The sequence below is a fragment of the Canis lupus genome, chromosome 32 (assembly GCF_003254725.2).
Source record: "Canis lupus dingo isolate Sandy chromosome 32, ASM325472v2, whole genome shotgun sequence".
In the NCBI taxonomy this organism is placed as follows: Eukaryota; Metazoa; Chordata; class Mammalia; order Carnivora; family Canidae; genus Canis; species Canis lupus.
In genome coordinates, this window is record NC_064274.1 from 29,082,626 (window position 1) to 29,106,029 (window position 23,404).

The 23,404-nt window shown below is 41.0% G+C and overlaps 1 long non-coding RNA gene across 1 annotated transcript; it reads right to left on the reverse strand.

Annotated features, from left to right (window-relative positions):
- Window positions 1–14,657: 14,657 nt before the first annotated feature.
- Window positions 14,658–22,372, reverse strand: LOC112671627 (uncharacterized). Its single transcript, XR_003143748.3, has 2 exons — window positions 17,432–22,372; window positions 14,658–16,460 (listed from the first exon to the last, which is right to left on the reverse strand). It is a non-coding gene; the product is annotated as an uncharacterized LOC112671627 (long non-coding RNA).
- Window positions 22,373–23,404: the final 1,032 nt, after the last annotated feature.

Below are 23,404 nucleotides of genomic sequence, written 5' to 3' on the forward strand. Positions count from 1 at the left end.
AGTTGCAATAACATAGGTGAGAAGTGATGGAGATAGCTTATACAAAGGGCAGCTAGCAGGGGCTAGAAGTGATATATGTCAAAGGCAGAACCAACGAAGAGATAGAGAATAAGCAGGTACAAAAGAGAGAGGAGTATCAGGCCCAGATGGCAGGCAACCTGCAAGCCAGGTGAAGAAAGAATTTCAAGGAGAAGTGATCCCCTGGGTCAGATGCCCTTGCTGGGTGAAGTAAGGTAAGCACTGGGATGATCAGAGGGTGTAGCAGTGTGGAGGTCACTGGTGACATGGAGAAGAGCAGTTTCAAAGATGTGGTGGGATGTTTATAATGGAATGGGAGAAGAGAGATTGGACCAGTACATGTAATACTTGCAAGGACTTTTGCCAAAAAGGATGAGGGAAAATGAGTATTAGCTGAATGGTCAAGTGGGGTTTAAAGGTTACATTAAGTTGGGCAAGTTAGCAATCTACTTGCATGCTGATGGGAATAATTCGGTCGAGAGAGAAAAGTGGGTGATGCAAATGACAGACAGGAGAAAGGTGGTGCAATGTGCCAAAGTAGGTGAGAGGGGATGGCTTTAGCTAGGAGCACAGACAGTTTACCCCCACCCAGAAATCAGAGAGAAGGCAGACGGCCGGGTGATGGGGGTGTGTGCAAGTGCTTTCCTGATGGCGTCGGCTGCCTCAGCAAAGCGGGAAACCAGCCTGTCCACTGGATGAGATGGCGGGGAGAACTGGAGATTTCAGGGGAGAGAGGACAACACGAAACAGCTCTTTCCTAGAGAAAACAGGTATTCTCTATATGTTCAGAAGTTTATAAAACCCAACCAGTTGTCAATGGAAAGATTTAAGCATAGACCGGAGAACATTTGCCAGTGATGACTTAGAGGGAATTCGAGTATCAGATTGAGGATGTAGTAAGGGTTAAATGTTCCCTTTTTGAGCCCTTAATACTTATTATTTTGGAAACTTATGTCTGGAAGGATTTTTTTTTTTTGGTTATAATACATAAAATCACTGATTTGGTATAGAAATGTAAGTATTTATGCATATGTATAAATACATAAAAGTATTTGTACTTATATATACACTCTAATTTACATAAGACTTGCAGAATCCCATCTCATCAAAATATCAGTAAAATGCCTAACAGAACTCTAAAGATGAAAAAAACCTTGAATTTATTAAAATCTGAAAAATTAAAATTGAGAATTTTATCTAATAGCCTGAAGGGAATGTGTGCTATTTTATAAGCACTGGAAGTCCTCAATAATCTTGCAATAATAATGGTCATACACTCTCAGCACTCAAAGCACTGCTGGGAAATTGCCTCATTAACCTTTATAATACCCTTGTGGGGTCGGCAGGAATTTGATGAGATTTCCATTCTCTAGAGTGGGCAAATGAGACAGGGAGATTTGAAGAAAATTCTAGACATAGCTCAAATATAAGTAAATCTTGTATTGAGTCCTGTGAGAGTCATCAGTTTAGGGGCATAAGAATGAATTAAAGTCTATTAATCACCGTAAGATGAGCCAGTCATTTTTAACTTAAACCATAGATCTCAAGAATAGAAAGTCTTGCTAGGAAACATGGTGAAGGTAGAAGGTGGAGAATTTTATCCAGGACTTTCTGTTTCCATCTTTTAAACTGTTTCCAGTTGTAGGTGTTAAAGAAGCAAGTGCTAGGAGATAGCAACAAGTATGAGAATAAAACGACTGAACAAATACAGGAATTCTACAGTTGCTAAAATTAAAGGAAGGAATATGAATGAGAATCTTCTGAAACAGAAGAATCTTATGTGAGATGTATAAGGGAAGGAAAAGGAAAAGGCTCTGAAGTTTTAAGGTCTGGAAAAGTTGAGCTACTTTAAATCCTATGATTTTGCACTGACCAAAGTGTGTGTATGTGTGTGTGTGTGTGTGTGTATGTGTGTGGGTGTGTGGGTGTCAGTGTGAGTGTGTGTGTGTGTGGGGAGAATGGAAAAAATTGATAATCTCCTGGAAATAACAATTCCTAATTTGACACCCAAATGGCCTTCTATTAATACTAAGCAGCAGCTAGTATTTACTGAATTTCCCATTTTCCAAGTAGTCTTCTAAGCACTTTACATGTATTAATTCACTCCTTCCCACATATCTATGAGGCAAGTACTACTATTATACTCATCTCACCAATGAGTAAATTGAGTAACTGGCCCAATGTCAATCATTACCTGAAGCAGTCTGTTAATCTTGTTCAGGAATTTGTTTTGTACCTGCTATGATGAGCAGCTACATGTTAGGCCCATAGTAAACACCTGTTGAATGAACGAATGAATAAGTGAGTGAACAAACCAGTGAATAAATGACCTGGTAGGGTTCAGGTAATACCCAGTGAATGCTCAAAATACCCAAGGTCCCAATTGAGATATTTTGGCCTCTCTTGGACCACCTTTTCCTCCTTGGGATCCTTCTCACCCCAATTCCCATTGTTTTCATCCTGACCCTGGCTCCTTGGGTGTTTCCTTCACCCACTGAAACCATCTTTTTCTCAGAGTTTAAATTCAATGATCCACTGCTACTCTCAACTCTTTTTCTAGTCCCATTTTAGCTAAAAAATCAATACTGTTAATACTTGAACCCTTAACACCTGTGGTCAAAATTTGCCCACCAGAAACGATTCTCGCTTGGCAAGGAGGAGAGGTCAAAGTGGAGTCTCTAGAAATTCATCTTTGGCTAGATCTTTCCTGGGGATCCTCCTTTGATGGCACGGAAGCCACTAGATCCTCAAGCTCACAGCCCCAGAATGAGGAAAGCTTTAATAAATACCTTCTATATAGAAAATCTGGCAGATAAGCATGGAAACTCCAAGCTTCAGTAGGTAGGGAACTTGTCAAGATAAAAGCCACAAAAACTGATATCCATAAAGACATAGGTCTTTGTTATCCTTTTTGCACACCTATGAGAATAATAATAGCAATGGCCCAGTAACTGGGTTAATCACTTCTTATGTATCTTGTGATATCATGTTCACAGTGATCCTGAGGGACAAGACAACAGGCTTGTAGTAACCTTGACTAATGCAATAAATAAGTGGAGAAGCCAGGGTTCCAGTTCATTCTCCCTAAGTCCAAAACGGGTGCTGCTTGGTCCTTCATCAGCCCTGTGACCCATTTACTCTCTACTGGTGATCAGATGGAGACATGCATGGCCCCAGGCTCTCCACAGGCTCCCTGAGGGGAGCTTTGCAACAAATGCTCTTCAGAAAGCAAAGAAAGCTTCCCTCATCTGGTGCAGTAATTACAACATTTATTTTCTGAAAACTCTTCTAAAGTCAAATCCTACAGGCCCCAGGGAGGGACACATTCCTGTTCTGGATGTGGGACAAGAGTGTTAGCCATGGCCACACTGTTACTTCATGTCACTGAAGTGACCCCGAGCAAACCAGGGAACGCTGCCTTTCTCAGCCTTACCACCCCGGGTGCTGAGGATGGTGCATTTGCACAAATTCCAGCATCTTCCTAAACTTTGAATTTCAATCCTTTTTAGAGAGTTTTCTTTCTGTTTATCCTCCTCCTTTTCTCATCTACCAGACTGTTTTTGTGTGTCTGGATCAGTCTCTGATATTCTTGAGTTGTTATCTTGTTTCATCGAATGCGCTGCAGATCCCCCGTAGGGTAAGCCCCCTAAGGACGGGGATCTTGGTCATGCTGTATATGCCCAGTGCCTAACTCTGTGCCTGGTATACAGCAGAAACTCAATAAATGTTTGCTGAATGAATGAGACAGTCAAACTCCACTAAATTGAAGAAAAATAGCAAACTACCTTAACACCTTGGCCCTGGGGTATTCAGGAATTTTACATTTCCAGACCTTGCAGTAGATCTGCAGAAATAGAATCTACATGGCAGGAGCCCGGGGAATTTGTATTTTTAATAAAAACACCAGACGCTTCCTAGTATTAGGCACAATTTAGAAACATGGCCCTGGGGTTTTGAATAAATATCCTTCACCTGGTCATCAGTGTCTCTTTTTCACACTCATTTATTGAGCAACTACTACAGAACTTCTGAGTTAATACCAAGCATTTGTCTTTTTCCTGTTATGTCACATTGTTTACATCGGTTCCTAGGCTGTTTTTAAGTTAATGAATCCTTTCACTTGTTCATTCATTCAACAAACACATATTGCAAGTCCATCCTCGGCCAGTTGTGTCCAAATACATTTGGTTGAAAGAGGAGATGTTCACTGAAGTTTTATCTCCGAGTCCCTGTTCGGCTGTTTTCACTGGGTTTGACAGGCAATTTCTGGGGAGGCAGAGGAGCGCGGAGAGGGGAGGAGCAGGAAGCGATGTGGCTTGGCCCTGTGTCAGTCCTGCAACACAGTCCTGCCCTTGGCAGTGAACGGACTCCGAGGGGCTGTCCGATCCCTTTATTGGCCACGAACGTGGTTGGATAAAATATTATGTGCCGCTAGGGCTTGGTAACTATTGCTTTTTCAACACAGAGATTTTGGGGGCAGTGGAATGTAATGCAGAGTGATTTTCTTCCGCTTGTGCAGGAAGGGTCATTTAGTCTCCGAGTCTATTTTGTTCTCGCGCTTTGCCTACGACCTTTGGTTTAAGCTGTGGAATCCTTCTTGCTAGAAGGTACTATTTATTAAGCAGAGCTGAAATTCCAGCTGAATTTGTCAGCTTGCCCCTCTGCAATTTTGTGTGTGTTCATGGATGTCTTACTCACAAGTGTCAAAGTCAAGTTAAATAGAGTAGGTGTGTGGACAAGAAAGCCCTCTGTGCTCCAGAGCACTGTCTGGGCCAGGCTGGTGGTTCCTAGGAGAGTGTATCCACCCCGCCTCCTCCCCTGCCCCCTCTGTAATGCTATCCCCCCGACTTTCCGGGTTTCTCGTTTTAGCCCTTCCATGTCAAAAAGGAAGAAAGCTGGTAAACAAGCCCCACAGATATGTCAAGTGTATCCCTTATTATATATATATATTTAAGATTTTATTTATTTATTCATGAGAAACACAGAGAAAGTCAGAGACACGGGCAGAGGGAGAAGCAGGCTCCCTTCGGGGAGCCCCACACAGGCTTGATTCCAGGACCCCAGGATCACACCCTGAGCCGAAGGTAGACGCTCAATCACTGAGCCACCCAGGTGTCCCTCCCTTAATATTTTTAACTATCTTGTCACAGCCGTCTCAGTTAGTACTCAATTACTCAATAAATAATTATTACTCAGTTACTACTCTGGCCCCAAGTCTATCCTTCCTTCCTCCTTCCCTCTCTTCCTCTCTCCCTCTGGTAATTTTTTCTTGAGCATCTATTATATTGGGAGCCCCAGTAGTGGGGGCCCATGGTAGAGGAAACCGTATATTTGGTAAACTATTTCCCAAAAGCTGTCTGGGAACTGTGTGCATCAGACTAAGCTGGAGTGATTTTGGGGAAAGACTTCAACCAATCCAGACCTACTGAATGGAACCCCCATTGGAGAGGCCAGGAGTGCATTGTTAGTAAGCACCCCTGGTGACTTCCATGGCACCAAAGTCAGAACAATTTCTCTTCCTCAGCTAGAGAAATTCTGGGGTCACTGTGAGGGATGGAGATGATAAAGGCAAAGCACAGTTTCTGGCACACAGCAGGTGCTTAATAGATGGTTGCTACTTAAAACTACATGCCCTGGAGGATAAAAAAAAAAAATTTAGTCAGCAGAATTCTCATCACCTTTTCCTAAAACCAATGCTTCTCTACATCAGTGATTCTCAGCGAGGGCTGCTCATTAGAATCATGTGGGAGGCCAGGCAGTTGTTTAAAATCCTGATGCCAGGGACCTGTACCAAGTCCATCAGAGTCCCTAGGGGTGGGACCATGCATCATGGTTTTAAAAAATACCCAGGTGATTTCAGTATGCATCTGGTTTACATTTCCTTCATTCTGTCCCATCCCCTTCGTCCGTGTCTAATAGTACACTTGAGCCCTCAAGTTCTTTTTTTGGAAAATAGCCTATGGCTATTTTCATGCCACTTGTTAGTGATCTAGAGGAATGCACTTTTGGGTTGTTTTTAAGGGGCAGGTTCTGATGCCTATCCTGTTACTGTGAAGACGGGAACCATGTGGCAAATCTGGGATTAGGGCCACAGAACAATGCTGATGAGAAATGTTATGAGCAACATTTGAAGAGCACAGGTGGAACTAGACAGGGAAGCTATGAGCAGAGCACGAGGACCAGTCACAGGGACAGACACTGAGGGAAGCTCAGAGACTCTGCAGGAAGCACTGACAAATGAAAATTCTCTAAGCTTTACTGTAGGGAAGGCGGGGGGTGGGGGGCTTTTCCTCTTAAGCCCCTCTTCACACTGAAACTACTTTGAGATGAAAACTCACCAGCCAACAACTATGGATATTAATGAAAAGGATAATGAGATGTTTGAGGAACCCAGAACAGTATTCAGTGAGTTCCAGGAGGAGCTGAAACGAAGAACTACCAAATCCTCAGAGCTCTTTCTCTTAACCTCATTTTGTTGTTGTTCTGTTCTGTTCTGATACAGAGAGCATGCTTGGGCGAGCACGTGCAGGTGATGGTGGGGTGGGGAGGAGCAGAGGGAGGGGAGAGAGAATCCCAAGCTATTCCATACTGAGCATGGAGGCTGATGGGGAACTCAATCTCAGGACCCTGAGATCATGGCCTGAGCTGAAATCAAGAGTCCGATGCTCAACCGACTGAGCCACTCAGGAATCCCCTTAACCTCCTTTTTCTACTTATCTTTGCACCACTGTTTCTCTGCTCTTTGGGGCACAAGGCATATTGTTCCTTCACAGCTCTCGAGTTTATGTGTTAAATTTCTGGCTAAACAGGGGCGCCTGGGTGGCTCAGTTGGTTAAGCATCAGACTCTTGATTTTGGCTCAGATTATGATCTCAGGGTTGGGAGATTAAGCCCCATGTAGGGAGCTCAGTGCAGAGTTAGTTTGAGGTTCTCTGTCCCTCTCCCCCTGCCCCTCGCCCCACTGCTGTGCCCCAGCTCTCTCTCTCTCTCTCTCTCCCATAGATAAAATCTTTAAAAAAAAATTTCTGGCTAACCAGACTCAAACCACTCTGTTCCAATTCCAAATTTTGCAGCAGAGGGCCTGATTGGTTTCTGATCAGGTATTTCTTGTGACCACAACAATTACTTTCTCTAACTGGCAACTGGAAACTGTTTTGCACCAAGTCAGTAATTTTCTCTCCTTCAGCTGTGGAACAATTGGGCTACAAAATGCACTTGTGATAACTAGGGTTGTAAGATGTGTGCTCTTCTTTTTCTGTCCTCTCATTTTGACCATTAAAATTAATACTCATTGAGCCAGTCTGAGCAGGGGACTCACCATGATGATCTTTTAGTGCTCTGACATGTGGTCATGAGTCCTAAAAATCACACAGGTTGGAGAACATACCACTATTGTGACCGTCAATCATCACAGAAATAGAAGATATGACATGAGCCAGTTTGTGTGCATGAATGTGTATGTATAGCTCCTATTTCAGCCTGAAACTTGTTAGTACACAAATTTACATATATAGTGAAGATCTCCACAATTCAATAGTTCTGGGACATTGGGTAAATCATCACTTCTCTAAGATCTGGCTTATTGATCTATGAAATGGGGGCTAAAAATAATAGTATCATGTGAGGAGTAAAAAAAAAAAATAATACTCCTGAGGTACTGAGCAAAATACTTGGCATATATAGCAATCACTCCATATATCTTAAAAATTATTGTTTTAATTTTTATTATTAAGGGACTAATTTGGGTGCCTAACTCCCAAAAGCTATGAAGAACATACAGGCACTCTATGGCATTATTTTAAAGTGGTATCAATTCAGAACAAATTATTTAAAAAACTCTACCACTATCTGATGCAATTTGGCAGTGCTTACCCGTGGGAGTCAAAGGCTACAGGTTCACTTTCTCTAGAACCAAGGACAGAGTGAAAGGGGTGGGGAGAAAGCCTATTGCCAGTTGGTGACTCTGGCAGAAAGCTGGTTTAGAGATAAGCTTTATTGAACGAGTTTCACTTTGCCCTACACCTAAGGTGATGAAACTGACAGATGTCATGATTTCCAGAAAACGCAAGAGATAACGTCACTGTCTAGTCAACATTCCTTTTGTACAGGACATGGTGTAAGTCCAAGGCTGCATGCCGGGGACTCCTGAATACATAACCCTCATCGAGGTTGTCCTCTCATCTCTGGCTGATTCTATTAGAGTTTGCCATGAAAGGGGAAGGAAAACAGCATATTTTGATTCTCTGGCATGTGCTAAGCACTGTACTGTGTACTGTTTGCTATGTTGCAAGAAGAGACAAATCTGTGATGCAGGTATGAACTCTATGCTACAAATGGGAAAAATAAGTCAGGGTGGGCAAGGAGGGAGAGAGAAAGAGACCAATGTAACTAAGACTAATGCAACAACTAGCAAGAGGCAAATTAGAATTGTTAAAATATTTTATTATGAAATGCACATACAAAAAATTAGGTAAATCAGAAATATACATCTTAATAGGTAATTATAAGGCAGAGACCCATATAACTACAAGAAACAGACAAAGGCTCCTCATGTATCCTTTTGAAATCATCTCTCCTTATTTCCCTCTTAGAAATAACCACTTTGGGGTGCCTGGGTGGCTCAGTTGGGTAAGCATCTGCCTTCAGCTCAGGTAGTGATCTCAGGGTCCTGGGACGGAGCCCCACATCAGGCTCCCTGCTCAGTGGAGAGTCTGCTTTCCCCCCTCCCTCTGCTATTCCCCTTGCACACACACTCTCTCTCCCTCTCTCAAATAAATAAAAATCTTAAAAAAAGACAAGTAACCACTTCACTGATTTTGTGGTAATCAATTCCTTGCTATATTTTAAATTTACCAGTATCTAAACATGATAGATTAGTTTTTCTTAGTTTTCAATTTTGTATAAGTGGAAGCATACTGTATGTATGTCAGTTCTTCCCAAAGTGATGTATAAATTTGGCAATCCCAATAAAAATGCCAGCAATTACACTGACGGGCTGATCTTACGATGCATACAGAAATGCAAAGAGCCAAGCCACGGATCAGCCTAGGATGGGGTGGCCTGTTTTCCACTTTCTTCTGAGAGTCAGTAGAGTGAGACAAACTGACAAATCAGGCAGAATGGAGGGGCAGATGAGAGTGTGGAGAAAAAGTTTAAATGTTGGCTTAGGCCAATTCTGTTATTTTAGAGGAATCAAAAATGCTCAGTTCTCTGCCCCATATGGATGTTCATAGAAACAGAGGGAATGACTTTGGTGATGGGAGGAGGACTGGGGTGAGAGGGTGGAACTCTACCCTGTTTATTTTCCCTTCTTTTGGATATTTTCCCTTAGCTGCCTTATCAACATAATTATAAGTAACCAGAGGACAGGATTCCTTTTTAGTTCTGCAACTGATTTTACTCTTTCCTTATTTAATATTACATTACACTAAATGATGTTTGGGAAGTAGTGAGGAGCAATCTTTAAACCAGTTAAGGCATCAAAGAGTGGCCCTGACTCCCTCATAATCTCCATCAGCCACCCCCAAAGACAACCTCCAAACTCAGTTAAGCTAAAGCAGAACAAGTTGCTTACCTTGCAAAAGCCTCTCCAAGACCAAGAGTCTAATTAGGCTTGTTGCCCCTCAAAGCCTCCATCTAGAAAATCATGCCTCTTGATCTCTATTTGATATATGTAATTCTAAAATTATGTAACCATATTTTCCTTATGACAAACCCAGAAAAAGCAGATATTTTGATGATATCAACACTAAAAATGTTCTGAGTAGCATGAAGAAGAATGTTGTAATGAGGTGGTTTTTCTTGCTATAATTTATTCATTCACATTCATTCAGCAAGAAATACATATGGACCAGTTAGATAATGTTAGCTTGCAAAGGAGAAAACCCATTTCAAACTAGCCTAATGACAAAAAAGATTTATTGGCTCATTTAACTGGAATATCCAGAGGAAGAGGGTTGATTTTTTTCAGCAGTTCGGCAATGTGCTTCTCCCATAGAGCTGCTACTTTTATCCTCTTGCTGGTTAAGTGTCTGTAGAAGTCCCAGATTTTTATCTTCACACCAGGAGAGCTCTTCTGTTCCAGTATTGACTCTACTGGGAACAGCTTACGCCAATGGTCCATGGACTGTGAGCCAAGGAACAGAAAACTGTTTGACTACACCAATGTGTGTGTGTGTATGTGAAATATCCATGTGAGAATCAAGTATTGTTAAAATAAGGGAAGAAGAGAGGCATGCTGGGTCAGCAGACAACAAATACCTAATGTAGAATGTGTGTTCCACTTTGTGGGAGATAAAAATGTGAATCAGAGCAACTAGTGCTCTCAAGGACCTCAAAGGGAAGTATTGAGATAAGATAGACTCCCTGAGTACCTACACATCACTGTGCTTTCCCCACCTGACCTAACTCTGATGCTATTATCAAAGTCTCGTGAGAGAGAACATTGTTACATTGTGGATGATTCGTAGGCAATGCCACTCTGGAATCACAGCACTTGTATAAGGAACACACACATGCACACATTCTGCATTGGTATAAAGAAAATAAAACATGATATTCTTCTTCCCTAGAGCTCCCTTACGTTAAGATATTCCCATGTATCGTATAGGTTCATTTGACTTGTCTCATTTGGAAACTATCATTGTGGTAGAGTGAATCATGGCCCCCCAAGGATGTCCTGTCCCAATGCCTGAAGCTGTGAATATTATTACCTTATATCCAAAGGGACTTTGCAGATGTGACTGAATTAAGGATTTGGGGATGGGGAGATTATCCTAGATTGTCCAACTGAATTCGATGTAATCACAAGGGTCCTAGTAAGAGGGCAGCCAGCAGGTCAAACAAGGAGGAGCTGGGATGAGATCTGGAAGTTGGAGTGATGCATTTGGAAGGTGGAGGCAATGGACCAGGAGCCAAGCAATGCAGGTGGTCTCTAAGCGCTGGAGGAGACAAGGAAACGGACTCTTCCTTGGAGCCTGCAGAAGAAATCACCCCTGCTAATATCTTGCCTTTTAACCCTGTAGGATTCTCTTTGGCTTCTGACCTCCAGAACCCTAAGGGAATAAATTTGTGTTTTAAGCCACTACGTTTGTGGTAGTTTGTTACAGCAACAAAGAAAACAAACCATCCCAGCCTCCCTTCCCTACTTTCAGATTCACCTCTTTGCTCTCTACCCAGCAGCTGCCTTAGAGAGCTTTATAGAATGCAAATCTGTTCACTTAAGGCTCCTCAAGGCCCCTCACAGTTTAGGAGATGGTGTCCAAATTCCTTTACAATTCTTTCATCACCTTCTACCACCCTTCCCTTCTCTTGGTCCTCTAGTCTTCCTTCTTCCCTTTCTCTTTCATTGGTCCCCACTGCAGACCCTGGGCTTTTGCATGTGCTGTCTGGAAGGGGGTGTTTACTCTTCTCTGCCTGGGAGATGCCTTTCTTTCCACATCTCTTGGACTCTGCAGACTTGGGGACTGCTCCCTTTTCAGTGATCCCAGCACGCTCTTCGTGCATCTTGATGATATGTAGCACATACCACCCTGCGCTGTCATCGTGTTGTTTACATCTTGTCCTGGCAAGGACTGAGCCTAAAGCAGGCATGTGGGAAAAATCCAAGAAATATTTGCCAAAGGCATTGATGATCATGCTGGCATCGCCCCAGCCTGCCTCCGGGTCTCTGGGGAGCCAGGCTGTCTCTCTTTTCCGCCTCCAGCACAGTGCAGAGGGACTTTACAATGGTTCCTTTGGGTTGGCACTTACCACAGAGACCTACATCTCAGTTGCAGGCTTTCCAGCCAATGAAAATGCTCCAGGAGAGGCTGGTTGGGAGACAGATGCTATTAGACCATGACCATCGTACATATGGACACAAGTATGGAGACAGTAGGCCCAGCATGGAACTATTTTTAGAAGAAAAGATAGACAAAATTCTACAAATCATCGGAGGTTTGTCAGAGTTAATATTTGGCCTTTAACCAGTGATTTCAAGGTACTTTGGAAAAAAAAAAAAAAACACATGAGGGAGGTGATGCCTTCATTATTGTGTTTCTCACTTCCCAGTCTCATGTTCCCTACTTCCCGACTCCTGCTTCCTGGGATTATTTCCAAAGCAAACTATTTGTCCCCAGGCCCTTGTCTCAGTGTCTGCTTTTTAGGAAAACCCAAACTAATGCACAGTGTAAAACCACATGGTTACCCATTAGGGAAAGTCAAGACTTTTATGACTTAATTATGGGATGGAGATAAGAAAATTTTGCTGCTCTTTCATTTTGAAGTTTCACTGCCTGTCCTAAGCATTTGTAAGTCAGACAAGGCTCTGCTTCTCTTCCCCCTGACTGGCAGCTACTCCCCCTCCAGGGGCCCTGTCAGATGGACTCCCAAGTTCTAACACCCAGAATCAAGCCAGATCAGATAGAAAACTAATGCAGGACTATCTAACGCAAACATGCCATTAAAAGAAAAAAAAAAAAAAAGACTGTTTTCTATCATTCTTGGACTTGACCTGTGAAGCTTTCAGAAAGACACATGGAAACAATCATAATGAAAGGATTTCATGCATTTTTGGAGCAAAGCTTATTTATTCAAATTATCTTTATATTTGGATCCCATCACATTAGAAGATTTTAGAGAAAGTCCTCGGTTTTCTTTTCAGAGCTACAGATTTCTTATTTAATAATTTATTATTATTATTTGGTAGAGATAAAGTGATTCAGTTCGAGGGTTCAGTTAGAATTTTGTCTGATTCACTGGAGATTTTTCCTATTGAATATGTAAACTGACAGATTTGTTTGAGGAACCCAAAGAAGTTCTTGGTAACAGTGATAACTTTTCACATTTTCATGGAAAGGCCAACTTCATGTAAAGTACCAGCTATAGAGGCTATATTCTTTATTCCAATACATCAGAGCCATCATGATTTTTTATTTTTATAACTGAGTATTAATAAAAATTCATCACCCTGCTCTTATAAAATAGATGCATCTGGGCCTCAATGTTTATTTTTTTAAAAGATTTTATTTATTTATTCATGAAAGACAGAGAGAGAGAGGCAGAGACAAAGGCAGAGGGAGAATCAGGCTCCCTGTGGGGAGCTCGATGCAGGACTAGATTCCAGGATCCCGGGATCACAACCTGAGCCGAAGGCAGACGCTCAACTGCTGAGCCACCCAGGGACCCCTGGACAGCAATGTGTATAATAAAGATGATGAAATTAACCTCAGGTTGTTATGTGTCTGACTATGGACTCCAAGGGCAGGGAAGGTCCTGACTTTCTGAAGGATAGAACTTTGACTCTTGACTCAAGTGATGACACTAAGGAATTATGTGAAATCTCAACCTGACTCTTACCTGGAAAGGGGTAAGAAATCACCCAGCTCTTGGGTTGCCCACAGAAAGAGTTGATTCTCATATTTCCCCATCAGGACTTGATTATAGGCAAAGAGTTTCTCTGAGTGCTCCTATGGAAGTAGGAGGTTCTTTACCCCTCCTCTCCCAAACCCAGTATAACTCTGAAGATTTGAGCCAGAAATACACTCTGTGGGTATGCTATAGACTGAATTGAACTCTCCTCACCCCCAACAAACTTGGGTGTGAAAATCCTAACCCCCAGTGTAATGGTATTCAGAGATGAGGTCTTTGGGAGATCACTAAATTTAGATGAGGTCATGATGGTGGAGTCTTCAAGATGGGATAAGTGCCCTTATAAGAAGAGATACCAGAGAGTTTACTGTCTTTCTCTCCCTGAGATGTGAAGACATGGTGAAAAAGCAGTTATCTGTAAGACAAGAAGAGAGTCTCACTAGAAACCAACCATGCTTCTACCCTGCTCTTGGACTTCCAGCTTCCAAAATCATGAGAAAATAAATTTTTGTTGTTTAAGCAAGCCATCTAATCTATGGTATTTTGTTGTGGCAGCCTGGGCCAAGTAACACAGAATATAAACTGCAGAAGCACCACTTAGATATGTAGAGAGCTCAAATATTCTTACCTCTCTCTTTGAGACTTTTCGTAAAACATATAGTTATCCTGACAACCATGGCTCCTGGAATCAAACACACACTGACCGCAGACCAGAAAGAAGGGGTTCTGGCTGCTTCTACACTCTTTATATATGTTTGTCAAATATGAAGTATACTATTAATATACATACCCAAAATGGGTGAATTTTACTGTGTATAAATTGTATTTCACACATAATTAACCTTGAATTAAAAAAAAATCAATGCTTAGGAAACAAATTTCTATGAGAAGAGCCTAGGAGTTGTTTAATTTTAAAAAGATAAGTTGGGAAGTATTTTAATAATATTGGAAATCCAAATGCCAGTTTCCCCCTTCCACTTTAAGGGTCATTCTGCACCATTATGTTTGGTAAAATGGGGGGAAAATGGCATCCAGTCATGACTAGTTTATTGGCTTCAGATGGTGTGCATTGGGCTTGGCGTGCCATTCCAGAAGACCTGTATGGGGGGCTGTTGAGTCCTTTAAATCTAATCCTCTTTAAGGATTCATTGCCAGGATAAGTTTTGCAGATATGCTAGTATACTTTTAAGTGTCCTCCAGGTACCTGTTGGAAAATAAGCATGCACACGCACACACACACACACACACACACCCCTCCCAAGGACCAATACCAATACAAATTATCAGAAATAATATGTACTAAACACATAAAAAGGAAGTCATTTCCCTAATTGACTCATAACTTACAAGATTTTATGTGTTTATAGTAGAGTTGTCCTTAGTCGTTCCATTACTGACTCCTTAATGGCAAATTGCTTAGCTATATAAATATCCTTCTTGTTTCAATTCTTTATCTCTCTTGTTTCAATTCTTTAACCCAGTATTTCTCAAAATATGGCCCTCAGACTACCTATGTCAGAATTATCTGGAATAATGGTTAAAAATGCAGATACCTGAAAATGAATTTCTAAGGAATCTGCATTTTAAAACGTCCCCAGGGAGCATCTGGGTGGCTCAGTTGGTTAAGGGTTCCACTCTTGGTTTCAGCTCAGGTCATGATCTCAGGGTCAGGCGATTGAGTCCAGCGTCGGGCTCCATGGCAGGCATGAAGCCTGCTTAAAGATTCTCTCTCCCTCCTTCTGCCCCTCCCCCTCTCCTATTAAAGAAAAAAAGCCCCCAGGTGATTATTATACCACCAAGACTTGAGAACACCCATTTTAACTGCTATTAGGAAAGGATTAATTTTTTTTTTCTCTTTCAACTGGATACAAAATAAGGGCAAACTCTCCTTGCCACCATTTTAGTTCAGACTTTGTGGTCCTAGGAATTGGTTGCAAAATTGAATAGTTCTTGTATTCTAAAGATTTAAAAAAAATAAAGATTTTTTTATGAAGATGGATGCCCATCTTTGTGAAATGGCACAAGGAGGGCAAAGCATGAAGGGAGGCAAAAAAAAAAAATAGATGACTCACAAATAAATACCCAACCAACCAGTGTGTATAGGGCATTAGGCTAAAGCTCTGTCTTGAATGACTTCTGTTAATTCTCTAAGGTTAGTGGTTTCTTCCTTCTATCTGTTCTTTCTTCTTTCCCTCCCTTCTTCCATTTAGAAAACTAATATATATATGTGTATAGAACTGAATGAGTGCAGTCCCTGGTTTGTGAACTAATGACCATCATTAGTTCATGTATGGTCTTTAGTTAGTTATTGGATTATTTTAAATAATGCCATAAATATCTGAGAACATAATACCTAAGTTGAAAGCTAGGACCTTGACAATAACTTACAATTAACCACATGATACCTTTTATCAAACTATCCTTTTTCATCCCACAACCTCATCCTGTGCTCATCACAACCTGCTTTGCTTTCTATATACTTCTTTTTGGTATTTAAATGCATTATTAAAAATATGTTGTATGTGTGTGTTTATAGGAAGGGTCTCCTGTTTTATGTAATCTTTCAGACATATTTTTCCACCTATGATTTTATTGATAAAATTATCTATATTGTGTGGCATGGCAGTTGATCATTTTTTAAAAAAGATGTTACTTATTTGACACAGGGAGAGAGAGAGTACAAGTAGGCAGAGTGGCAGGAAGGAGAGGGAGATACAGACTTCCCACTGAGCATGGAGCCTGATGCGGGGCTTGATCGCAGGACCTTGAGATCATGACCTGAGCTGAAGACAGAGATGCTTAACCAACTGAGCCACCCAGGTGCTCCCCAGTTGATCATTTTTAAATGCTATATTATAGTCCACTGTGTACATATTTCATGACCTATTAACCTACCCAACCGCTGAGGGGACATTTGCATGTTTCTAGGTTTTGCTGTTATGAACAGCACTACTGACAATATGAAATACTGGAGAGGACATGGGTCTGGAGGATTTCTTATAAGTTGCCATTGAGCGACTTCCCTGACTCAGGCCACCTCTCCGAGTCATGGAACCTCGCCCAGGAGGGCTCCCCATTAAAGCACTCTCGAACCTAAAAAAAAAAAAAAAAAAAAAAAAAGTTGCCATTGAGAAGAGAAATTGAGGTAATGACTTGGGTGGGAATAGTTTAGTATTATCTACTTCAGTTGAACATTCACATACCCTACACACTCGGTAATTCCCTTCTTAAGCACACACTCAGCAGAAACTAGGGAAACGTGCAATCGGAGATGTATAGAAAAATATCCAGAATGGTGGGGCAGTGTATTTGGGACAAGTTTAGAACCCTCAGGTTTAGGGAATGGGACTGGAGTAGGGGTGGAAGAGCTCGAGGGAGAGCGTGGCAGGCATCAGAAATCCAGGCCCCCACGGCCACCACTCCTCACCAGTGACTCCACCTGGCTTTGCTTGCCAAGAGCAGCTATGAAAGGGAGAAAGGCTTAGATTGTAATTCCTAGCCCAAGGGTTTGGAAGATGAAGAGAGGTGGATAAACAACTGTCTGAGGTCTATGAGTCCCCACCTACAGTTCTCCTACTGACCTTTCAAAACAACTGTGACACCAGTGCTAGGGACCCTTGGAGCTGAGGTCTGAAGGCACTCACCTGGCAACTCAAGGCAATGGTGAGGGTGAGCCCAACAATCTCCCTTCTTATTTTCTTTTCTCCACCAAGCTGAGCTGTCGGGGCGTCCTTCCCCAACCACCCTGCCCCCACCATCAGACACCAAGGTCAAGCCACCCTCACCCACACAAGTTTCCTCTCATGGTTCCTTTGACCTCTGTCTTTGGGGAAGAACTAATAATCCCTCAGCAACCTAAGGCGGCTGTGTGGGTGTTTGCAAACTTGGTCCTAGGAGCTTCATTAGCAAAAGCTGGGGCTTCCAGGCACCCTGCTTATGTATTCTCTCATTTCCTTCTCACAACCACCTAAGAGGCAGCAAGCCCTGGTGTGATTACCTGATGTTACAGACGAAGACACAGATTTGGCAAAACAAACGAGTCACCGAGGTCACACGGTGATTACCTGGCAAAGCTGGAAGAGAACCCCCGGCTTCCACCTGGTTCCGGAACACTGCTGTGGCTTCTGAAAGCAGAGAGCCTGAGCACCCCCTGGGCTGGTGTTCTCCAAGCTCACCTCACTTATGGAGGCAACCTAATGCCCTTGAGCACACATCAGTGTCTCCTTAGATGTGTGGCTAATTGTAAGGACAGGTTTCTTGCAGTTGCCATTCCAAAGCTGCTCTCTCGTTAGATTTTTTTTTTTTAAGAATTATTTTTTTGTGACAGTAGAAGGAAACCATGTTTTTAAATGCTGTTTCCATGCTCACACACCATAGTGAAAGATGATGCCTTTCTGTCTCAAAATAAAAGAAAATGTGTTAGACGTCTCATGACAAATAAATTTCTTCTGAAACCCTTTTTAATGGATGCTGCTGATGCCCTGCCCAGATAGACCCTTTTATCAGGCTAGCACACCCAGCCCCCAGCTACTCTTAAGTGTTGACTGCTTATGGCTCAGGGCTTCCCTTTCTCTGGAGAATTGACCTCTGCCCAGTGGAGCTGGCTATCCCAGAGATGTCTGGAAACAGCCCTCACTTTGGCTTGCAGCCAATGACTGCCTGATACTGTAAAGGCCACAGCCCCTTGTCTGAAGGGGGTTAATTGTATGGTGTTATTATGTTCTAGAGGTAGGCTCCTGCTAAGGATAGCTTTGCTATCCTTAAAAGAGCTTTGCTGCTCTTTTCCTGACTTCTCCTCTCCCCTTACTTCCTTAATCCACTCTTCCTGAGAGCTCCTCCAATAAGTCACTTGTACAAGAATCCCTGTCTCAGGCTCTGCTTCTGGGGAACCCCACCTAAGATACCCTTCAATTAATAGAGGACGTATTAATGTATTCTAGGTGCTACAGAGTAGCATGAAAAACTTGGTATATTTGCTGTTCAACATTTCTAATGTCATTTGAGACTTCTTTGATTCATTATATATTCTTTAAGATTTTTAATTTATTTATTTGAGAGAGACATAGAGAGCACAAGCAAAGGGAGAGAAAGAGGGAGAGGGAGAAGCAGGACCCCCCGCTGAGCTAGGAACCCGATGTGGGGCTCGATTCCAGGACCTGGGATCATGACTTGAGTTGAAGGCAGACACTTAACCATCTGAGCCATCCAGGCGTCCCTGACCCATGATTTAAAAGTGTGTTGTTTTGGGGCACCTGGGTGGCTCAGTCAGTTAAGTGTCCAACTCTTGATTTCTGGTCAGATCGTGATCTCAGGGTTGTGAGATTGAGCCTCAGGTCCAGCTCCACACTGACCATGGAGCCTGCTTAAGATTGTTTCTCTCCCTCTCTGTCTGCCCCTCCCCATCCCTGCTTATGCTCTCTCTCTCTCTCTCTCTAAAAATAAATAAATAAATAAATAAAAGTGTGTTGTTTAATTTCCTAGTGTTTGGAGATATTCCTGTAATCATTCTTTTATGGATTTTTAGATTAATTCCATTATGGTAAGAGAATATATTTTGTATTATGTATCAGTATTGGTCCAATAATAAATGAAGAACCACTAGTATATCTATATAGTATATAGTATAGTGTGTGTATATATATATATATACACACACACACACTTATATATATATATCCTAGTAAGTCTGCTTTTCATATACGTACACATATGTTTATACTTATATTACATTTATATTTATAGGGATTTGTTACAGGGATTTGACCTTATGTAATTGTGTAACAATCTCTGTAAGGCAGGACAGTCCTAGCATCTATTTGAAAAGGCAAGGCTGATGTAATATGGCAAGAACAAGATCTGGAATCCAAAGCATAGAAGCCCATGAGGACAGACTGAAACTCATGTCGATTTTTGTTGCCTCTGACCCTAGTGGTGTGAGTGTCATGCGTTAGCTGGGTCCTTTATCATGGAACTCAACACATACCTCAAGTCCAGGAATTGCAGGAGCTAAGGGGACCCAGGGGAAGTGGGTAAGTTGCAGCCCAGTCACTGCCTCACATCAAACAGGTGAGTCAGCACATCGGTGACAATGGGTGTTAGCTACAAAGTGACTTCTGCTTCACTGCCTCATTCAAAGTCTCAAACCCGAATCTGTCTTATGGCCTACCCTAACCAAAAACACACAGGAAAAGGAATTCTTGGAAATACAGTTCATTCTAGGCATGCTGACACATTACAAACCCAGCACGCCCTTCCTTCCTTGACTTGGAACCTATGTGCATCTCCTTAAACTGTATTTAAACTCCAAATAAAGACAATAGCAACTTCATGTTTCCACCAACCATGACACACCTATACCACATGCAACCCCAAACACACATCCCTTTCCCCCAGAAAAGGATACAAAATCCACTCCAACACACACTTTAAAAAATCTTTGGGTGAGGGGTGCCTGGGTAGCTCAGTCAGTTAAGCATCCAACTCTTGATTTCAGCTCAGGTCATGATCTCAGGGTTGTGAGTTTGGGCTGGTATAGGACCCTGCACTGGGCATGGAGCTTGCTAAAGATTCTCTCTCTCCTTCTCCCTCTGCACCTCATCACCTAAAAAAAAATTTTTGGGGTGATGTTTATTTTTCTCTTGCATTCCGGAAATACTCTTCCTTACCCCTATTGCCTCCTAGCAACACTATTTCTGCTTATGATCAGTGTCAATCACTCCAATGAATTAAAACAATCATCCTCTTTACCTGTTGATTCAGTGGCATGACAAACCCAAAGTGGCCAGATGGCAGTCTCAGCTTTTAGAAGGGATCATTGTTGTGTCCTTTAGTGGAAGGATTATTTCCTTTGGAACCAAGACTTCCAGACCAGCAAAGGCTAAACTTGTGGGGATGGGAAGTAAAAATTGTTCTAGTGGATCCCTGTGGTTAATAGTTAGAGGATTCCCTTTCATTTCCACCCTGTGATTCCTAGTACCGTGAATCCTGGCTGTAGGAGAAAGAACACCATATATTGGTCATTAATTTAGACTATTTACTCCACTCTTAAGAGCATTTCTCCAGCCTTGCAAGATGCTGGCACCATAATCTGGTCATAAAAAGGCCATTCCACCATTCTTGTAAGCTAATTATGTCAGGATGGTGGAAAACATGGAAGACCAGTGAACTCTATGATCATGGACCCTTTTCTACATTTCATTATTCTGTGAAATGAATTCTTGTGTCAGAAGTAATGTAGCGTCTAGTACCATGACAGTGGACTTATTCTGGAAATCTATGAATGATGGTTTTGGTAGGAGTATTGCAGGGAGGAAAGGAAAGTCCATATCTGGAGTTAACTATCTCCTCCAGTAAAAATAAAGCACTACCCCTCTCATGGTTGAAGCAATATAATTTAATCAACCTGCCACTAGTTATTTGGCTGGTTCTCTGGGTAATGGTGCTATACTGGAGGTTCAGCACTGGCTTCTGCTGTTGACAGATTGGGCAATCGGGAGTGGCTGTAGCCAAATTGACTCTGGTAAGCAGAAGTCCATGTTGCTGAGTCTGTGCATAACCCCTAAGCCTGCTGTGATGGCCAGGTTTTTCATTACCCCATTGGGCAATGACAGGAGTGACTGGGTGACTGAATCAGACCACCACAAGGAAATTGGTGCTTTTATAAAACAATTTGTATTATTGAAACCCTTTAGGAAAGAGAAATTAAAGAAGCAGTTCTGGAAGATAAAAGGAAAAGAAACAAACTTAGGATCCAGATCGACACCATAGGTTAGTAATCTCAAGAATATCACACAGCAATATTATTAGTGAGGAATTAAAGCAGATTAATGAATATTTGAAAGGGATGGGGGATTATTTTTCTCTCTCCATCTTCTTTATTTCTTCTTTTACAATTCTTACACCAAGAAGACCAGAAACTGTGTGTGTGAGGCATGAGGGGACATGGTTTCACTCAGTCCTCAGTGTGTTCTGAAGGAACAAATGTTAGGGGACCATGGCTCCTTGCAAATCATTTTTGCTCTCGAAATCTGCATTTTCTGCTCCCATAGTTCTGTTCCTCCTTCAAATCCTGTATTATTACTGAAATTTTCTTCTCTTAGGGGGTGGAAAATGCATCCCGGATTTCTACTTTCCTTGTTTATTTCAGTTCACAGATGATATTGCTATTGGTATAAAAAGTAGCAAGGATGCATAAACCAGCATCTGGCGGCCAATATTATATTACATACAGGTCAATATTGGCTAGTAAAATTATTGTGTATTTGTTACTGTATCATTTGAGTTTCCCTAATTAGTATTTTTGTGTCTGTCACTGACTGATAAACTGTATTTTCCTTTTGCTTCTAGTATTTCAAAACCATTTATCAAAATAACTAGTTTTATATTTCATCAGGAGATTCAACCATCTATGTCAAAATTGTCAATTTAATGCCTCTGATCTCTACATCTTAAAATGATGTGGAGGGAAAAGCACCAGCCCAGAAGTCAGAATGATCTTGATGCCAGTCTTAACTTTGCCTCTAAAGACTGTACTTCATTAAGTCACTTAACATCTATGGCCTTCAGTTTACCAAACAAAGAAACTGAACCAAGAACCCACTCTAAAAGCAAATAATAAAAGGATGTTGTACAATAAAAAAGGAAAATAATTGCAGAGGGAAGGAAAAAATGAAGAAAAACAAAAAGTATATATATAAAAGCATGTATACACACACATATGCCTAAAATTACAGACTTAAAACAGTAACATTTAGAGAGGCAAATGAAATAAAAATATTACAAAGTCTCTGCATTAAACAAGAAGAGGATAAAAATTCTACTTAATTTTGCATTGTTGAATTTTAATAAGTACAGGTTTGGTTTGCCAGAATTGAGTTTAGGATTTTTGTACATACATACATTTAAGATATGTATCTGTCTCAAATTATATATATGCCTATATATAGAATATATATAAATATAAAATACAATACAAAATATGTAATACATATGTGTATGTGTGTGTGTGTGTGTGTGTATATATATATATATATATATATATATATAAAAAATTCCCCATATAGTCTATATATAGACTATAAAACAATGTATCATGATGAAGTTAATTTCAGGTTAGTTTTCCATTTGAAAATAAATCTAAGTATATTACCTATGTAATTTTTCTGCCAAAATATTTAGCCTGAATTTAATCATGAGAAAATTATACAAATTCAAATTGAAAGACACTCTTCAAAATGTCCACCTGGCTTGTATTCATCAAAAATGTTAGTGTGATGAGAGAAAAAATAGATAGGAAAATATTCTAGATTAAAAAAAACTAAACAGAAGTGACCACTAAATACTTTGCCAGATCCTTCCTAGGATTCTGAATTTTTAAAAAAGGCTATAAAGGACATTATTGATGCAATTTAGGAAATTTGGATATGTGTTGCGTATTAGATAATATTATAAACTAATCTTAAATATCCTTAATGTGATAATCGATGTGTGGGAGAATGCCTTTGTTTGGGGGAAAAACAAGGTGACATATTTAGGGTAAATGCCTGGATATCAGCCACAAATCTCAAATGGCTCAAATGGCTTAACCAAAGATAAAAAATTTGTGAAGTAGTATATAGATAGGAAACTAAGTGGGCCAAAATATTACAATCAGTGAATCCAGGTGAAAGATACAAGGAATTTTCATTACTATGTGAAACTTTCTTAAAGACTTAAAAATTTTCAAAATAAAAACTTGGGGGGAATAAAGAAAAAATGTAATATACAATAAAATGATACAACAAAATATAAAGTGATTATTGATGTCAAGGAAAGCAATAATGAAATCCAAGGGGTAATGCAAAGTGGCGTTAAGAGAATACATAATTAAGGGAATTCTATGCAGAGAAGACTGGAGCATTGATGGGAAACACAGAAGCATCACAAAGGAATAAATAAAACTGTCATTATTCTCAGATGATATGATTATATATGTACAAATCCAAAAGAATTTACAAAGTTTTGGAATTTGCAAGTGAGTTTAGCGAGTTTGCTGAAAT